Consider the following 7215-nt stretch of genomic DNA (forward strand, 5'->3'; position numbering starts at 1 on the left):
TGGATTCATGAACATAGCATTCGAAATAACATGTTCATAAAAATGAAAACTTTAACCGTTTAAAGTATTGTAAATTAACATCCATACGTAAAAATTGAATCTTTAACTTTTAAAGAAATTTTAACGGTGAAAAATATGATCACAAACAAGGTACCATCACCCGTCTATGGTAAAGCAATCGGGCTCTGATACCACTTGAAAGTTGGAAATGGCCTTGAGGGCCGATGCATGCTGGAGGGAAAAACAAAACTTTTTCATTGCGGAACACACATGCATTCAAGATTATGCTTTAGGAAAGCATGATGTTGCCTTGTTCGTGAAAACTCGTGATGATCAAGGTAGGTCTGAAGGGTTCAGACCCTCTAACGTTGATCCACACCACCCACTGCGTCTAGGTGCAAGAACTTCTTCTTGTGAAACCGCCGCCAAGTGATCACTACAATGAGGCTTGCTAAGCGCACACTGTGTGAAGAGAAAGGCTAGGTAAAAATGTTTGAAAGAGTGAAGCTTTCAATGTGAAATCTTCACAAAAGTGGCGCAGGAGAGGAGAAGAGAATGGCTTGGTTGGTTTTCTAAAAACGCTAGAAGGAACATATATAAAGAGGCGCACAAGAGGAGCCAGCCTATTTGTTAAAAACAAATCAGATTTTTAATCAATAAAAATCTCTTCCAAAAGGGCGCTCCATCAAAGAAAGAGAGAATAGGATTTGTTGCAAATCAAATCTCTTCAAATCTTGCCAACAACATCCTATCATATCTTTATGATATATTAGGTTCAAAACCTAATCAAATATCTGATCATAAATCATCATATAATCAGTTATATGGTGCCCCCCATATAGCCTAAATAATGACCAGATACATTTGAGTAGTTGCATTCAAACTTGAATCAAATCACTCAAATATTCTCCCAACAGATCGTATTTTCTGGAGCTGATTCTGATGACTAACCAACAGCCAAATCAGCACCCCAAATCTTCTTAGATTATGTCCAAAAGATTTCCTCTTGATATGTTCCAACAAGATCTCATCTTATCCTTTTGTTATGAAACAACTTTTCATAGCCAATTCAAATTCGAATTTCAAACATTTGAATTCAAACTTTCAAACACTTAAATTTTAAATTCAAATTCAAATTCTAAATTCAAATTTCAAATTTCAAATTTCAAAATTCAAATTTCAAATTCAAAATTCGAAATTCAAATTCAAATTTCAAATTTCAAATTTCAAATTTTAAATTCCAAAATTCAAAATTTAAATGTTTGATAATTAATTTAACTAATTAAATTAATTAGTAATGACTTGGACTATCCAAGCCCATTACAATGATCCATGCGCCCTCCACCCTTTTAGGTGGAATTCCAAACAACTTCTTGGGCTAATAACTATTATTAGGCCCAATACCTTTAATGCTAGAGCATCTAGACAATTAGGAGTTTGTGTGTGACCCATTAGGTCCAACATAGCCACTGACATAAATGAGCCTGGGCCCAATAAGCCCACAACCCATCTAATGACAACACAGAGCACTAGCAATGCTTTGTTGCCCCAGAACTAGTTAGATTAATGATTTGATCATCCTATTAAACATATTTGGTTGCCGTATGTTTGTCCCTTCGTCTTGGTTACCTTCCCATAAAACCTAGGGTAAAGAAACGTATCATCCCTTGCGGTTTAGGGTTAGCTTTTTATGAAATATGGAGTCTTCAATTTACTGACTCTAAAGGCAGATCATCTTATGATCTCTTTTACTATGCATAGATTCCCGAGTCACTGTAAATGTCATCCCGATTTCTCCGGTTTAAGGATAACCTAATCTCTCACAGAGATTTGACGAATTCCTTCAGCTTATTCCCCTAGCCCTGTGCCCTATCAGGACAAGCCCAAGAGCATACCTATGAGTCTCCATGTTTCAGGAAGACGAGGTATACAATCAAGGCATGCCTTCTAGAACACAGTCTAAGTGATAACTTCTGGTCTAAGGAAAGACATACCCAAATATATAGAGACTACTCTAAGGATACTATCTGTGAGATTTCCTCATAGAGTCTCTTTGAGGGTACGTTCAGTGCGAGCTATACCCTTATAGGTCCACCCACGACTTTAGCTAAGACATCTCCATATCTGTAGCACATGAGGTCTATACCTTGTATCCATATATAAGTAGATAAGTCGTGCTAGTCTTACCCGAGATTACTGACCCCATTCTCAGTATCTCTAGACTAGGAACATAAAATTAGGAATAAACATCTGGTATTCTTGAATCCTCATGATTGTGATCTCATCACAGATACTCAAGAGATACCTATTTTATTCCACGGGGTTTATCAAGTTATTCATAATATATTAACATTAATATCGAGACATAATTATGAAACAAGATAAAGAGTGCTTTTATTTATTTGCGACAATATTAAAAAGGTCTACATCTATGTCCTTATTTAATCATAAGATTGTCTCTAGGACACCCAAATACTAACAGTCAACACATTGTCATCCATGTGTTGTTTGTGGGCCTCGAAATCAAATTCTGCAAACCCATCTTCCCCTTCCCTATGAGCTACGGGTAATGCAGCATCCAGGACATAAGCTATTTTTTCGGCCCTAAGAACAATTCTTAAGTTCCGATACCAGTCTATAAAGTTTGAACCGGTTAGTTTGTTCTTATCGAGTATTGAGCGCAGAGACATTGGATTAGTCATACTAAAAACTGAAAAAGATGTAAAGATGATTTAATTAATATATTTAGACATGTTGTATAAACAAATTATTAAAGACTTTAAATAATTTGCCCCTCCCACTATTTTATCTAAGTCAATGACCCTTCCCATTTGACTTAGGGTTAATCTACTTTTAGATTTTACCTTAGTGAGATTAAGAGTCCGATTATCTAATTTAACCCCCGTCTGAGACCGCAAGATTAATTTAAATAATGGGTTGATCCTTATCAATAGTATCTCATACCCTCTCTTAACATTAGGTTGACAATTCGTTGTCACTTAGTGGTGCATCTCATGCAACCAACCTAGCATTATTACCCTAAGCACATAAGCTCGGCTTGAGCCTGCAACTTATGTCTCAGTTAAGTATTAACCAGCACCCTAAGTGTCTAACACTTCTAATACTACTCTTACTCAACGAAACAGTGGGTCCCAACTGAGTTGTGGAGCACCACTATGTAGAGGAGGTTCGAGTAATATTGGTGGTGGGAGGTAATCATATGCTTAATAATTTATTCCTTTAAGGGTTCCTTTTATTTGGGGTTTATTAGGTCTCATCAAACGCATTTATATTATTATCATGCTAGTCGTTATCCTATGTCAAACATCTATCGGATTACACTAGTCGTAATTGGACATGCATAATAATACATACAAACGTGATTTGTCCAATTCATGCATACAAGTCGTTCAAAACATAAAAGCATGCATGCATATAAAACAGTTTTATTTGAGATGGTCATGGTGCTCGTGCATTTGTCCATCTTGCTTCTCAAGCATCGGCTCTTCGTCGTCTATACGCTACTAGCCTAATTCTCTAATTACATATAATTAAATAAACTCCAAAACATCTTTGGAGGGACAAATAATAAAAATTCAAAATTCAAAATTCAAATTACAACTCTAATTAAAATAGAGCTAAATTACACATTAATTTAAAATTTGAAATTCGAATTTCGGGCACCATGACCATCCCCTTCCAAATTGCACCTGAAAATTTAAACAGCTTGCAAGCACATAATATCAAATATTATATAAATATTTCCTCACATATATTTTGATAATTTAACAATTAAAATATCAAAACAAGAATCAAAATTCAAAAATTTTCCAATTTTCTCCCAATGGTCGAATTTTGCATCTTTATGCATAATTCAAATCTTTGTCAAATCTTTCTCAAAGATCACAAAAATTAAACCACTTATTCAACCATAACTCATATAGCCGAACCATACATTATCATATACAAAAATTTTATTAAATAAAATCATGGAGAAAATAATGCATTTGAATATTCACATCATGGCAGAATCATATTCTCTTTTCAAAAAAATATTTCTTTTGAAAACTTTCACAAAGAATCAAAACAAACAAAACCATGAGGTCATGTAGATATATGAACACCATAATCATATTAAACATGTTCATAAAAAATCTACATGCAAAGAATTAATCTTTAACAAAAAGACCTTTTGACCGTGAGAAAATTAATTTCACAAACAAAGTACCATCACCCGCCGATGGTAAAGCGACCAGGCTTTGATACCACTTGAAAGTAAAATGGCCTTGAAGGCCGTAGCATGTGAGAGGGAAAAACAAAATTTTTCATATGCGGAATTACACATGCAATCAAGAATCATGCTTTATGGCATGTGATGTTACCTTTGTTTGTGAGTTCAAAACTCCAAGACGATCAGTGTTAGGTTTGAAGGGTTCAAACCCTCTAACGTTGATCCACACCACCCACGTCAAGATGCAAGAACACTTTCTTAAAAGCCACCAATTGACCACCACAGAGAGGCTTGCTATGCGCTCAATAGGTGAAGAAGAAGGCTAGGTATATGTGTTTAGAAGAGTGAAGTCTTCAGCACGAAAACTTCACAAGAATGGGAATGATATATAGAAGAATTGGCTAGGTTCTTTTGAAAAACCTTAAGGAGGAACTCACCAACTAGGCGCACAAAAGAGGAAGAGAATTAGTGTATCAAATCATAATTTTTACTTTACTTATAATAAAAGTGGCGCACAAGTGAGTGAGACAAAGGTGGAGTTGTTGCAATTCAAAAATCCCAACAACCTCCCCTTTGAATCCTCATAAGACTAGGTCTTTATCTAGTCAAAATTCTGAACCAATGGTCATCATATGACCACCAATTCATGCGCCCCTATTCAGCCCAAAAAGGGTCCAAATACATTTGAGCTGTTGCATTCAAGTTTGAACCAACTAGCTCACCGATTCTCTCAACAACCAAATCTGATTGGAGCTTGTTGGTTTGACAAGATGACAATCATCTCCCACCAAAATGGCGCCCTAAATCAGCCCTTGGAGATCTCCATAGATCTTCTCTTGATACAAGGGATTTGTTCCAACAAGATCTCATCTTATCCTTTTGTTATGAAACAACTTTTCATAGCCAATTCAAATTCAAATTCAAACATTTAAATTCAAACGTTCAAACGTTCAAACATTTAAATTCTAAATTCAAATTCAAATTCAAATTTCAAAATTCAAATTCCAAATTCAAATTTCAAATTTCAAATTTCAAATTTCAAATTCAAAATTCGAATTTCAAAATTTGAATTTCAAATTCAAAATTCAAATTTCAAATTCAAAATTTAAATATTTGATAATTAATTTAACTAATTAAATTAATTAGTAATGTCTTGGACCATCCAAGCTCATTAACAATACCATGTGCCCTCTCCCTCTTAGGTGGGCTTCCAAACTTCATCTTGGGCTAACAACAATTATTAGGTCCAATTCCTTTAATGCTATATCATCATGACATTAAGGTGTTAGTGTGTGACTCATTAGGTCCAACATAGCCACTGACATAAATGGGCTCGGGCCCAACAAGCCCACAACCCATTTAATGACAACACAGAGCACTAGCAATGCTTTGTTGCCCCAGAGCTAGTTAGATTAATGACTTGATCATCCTACGACACATATTTGGTTGCCGTACGTATTTCTTTTCGTCTCTGTTACCTTCCCATAAAAGCTAGGGTAAGGAAGCGTATCAACCCTTGCGGTTTAGGGTAAGCTTTATTCGAAAATAGGGAATCTTCAATTTACTGACTCTAAAGGCAGATCATCTCATGATCTCTTTTACTATGCATAGATTCCCGAGTCCCTGTAAATGTCATCCCGATTTCTCCGGTTTACAGATAACCTAATCTCTCACAGAGATTTGACGAATTCCTTCAGCTTATTACCCTAGCCCTATGCTCTTTCAGGACAAGCCCAACAGTATACCTATGAGTCTCCATATTTCAGGAAGACGAGGTATACAGTCAAAGCATGCCTTCTAGAACACAGTCTAGGTAATAACTTCTGGTCTAAGGAAAGACATACCCAAATATAAAGAGACTACTCTAATGATACTCTCTGTGAGATTTCCTCATAGAGTCTCTTTTGTGGGTCTGTTCAGTGCGAGCTATACTCTTATAGGTCCACCCACGACTTTAGCTAAGACATCTCCATATCTGTAGCTCATGAGGTTTTTACCTTGTGTAACCGCCCCAAACCCTGTAGCAGGATATTGTCCGCTTTGCCCCGCGCACAAGCACCGTCGAGCTCACGGTTTTACGTTTTGGGCTACCCCAAAAGGCCTCCTACAAGGAAAGGTATCCACACCCTTATTTAAGGCATGCTTCGTTCCCTTCTCCAACCGATGTGGGACATTACATCCTCCCCCACTGGGAATACAGCGTCCCCGCTGTACACACCGGTCCAGGGCCAGGCTCTGATACCAAATGTAACAGCCCTAAACCCTGTAGCAGGATATTGTCCGCTTTGCCCCGCGCACAAGCACCGTCGAGCTCACGGTTTTACGTTTTGGGCTACCCCAAAAGGCCTCCTACAAGGAAAGGTATCCACACCCTTATTTAAGGCATGCTTCGTTCCCCTCTCCAACCGATGTGGGACATTACATCTTGCATCTGAATACAAGTAGATAAGTCGTGCTAGTCTTACCCGAGATCATTGATCCCCATTCTCAGTGTCTCTAGACTAGGAACATAAAATTAAGAATAAATATCCAGTATCCTTGAATCCTCATGATCGTGATCTCATCACAGATACTCAAGAGATACCTATTTTATTCCAAGGGGTTTATCCAGTTACTCGTATAAAATATTAACAGTAATATTGAGACAAAATATGAAACATGATAAATAGTGCTTTTATTTATTTGCGACACTACAAAGGTCCACATATGTCCTAATCTAATTAAAATATTGTCTCTAGGACATCCATATACTAACAGTTAACCATAGTTTCTCCAATTTAGAATTAATAATTTAGTCATGGGACCTACAGAATGTACCTTATTAGCTTGCATGTTGGTGCAAACGCACTTTAATCCCATGATGAGCACAAAAGGTTTTCACTAATTTATTGTTAGTATATGGATGTCCTAGAGACAATCTTTTGATTAGATTAGGACATATGTGGACCTTTTTATATTGTCGCAAATAAATAATAAGCACTATT

Source organism: Gastrolobium bilobum, unplaced genomic scaffold (genome assembly GCF_033153095.1).
Source record: "Gastrolobium bilobum isolate Gb01-03AN ecotype WA unplaced genomic scaffold, APGP_CSIRO_Gbil_v1 utg142883, whole genome shotgun sequence".
NCBI lineage: Eukaryota > Viridiplantae > Streptophyta > Magnoliopsida > Fabales > Fabaceae > Gastrolobium > Gastrolobium bilobum.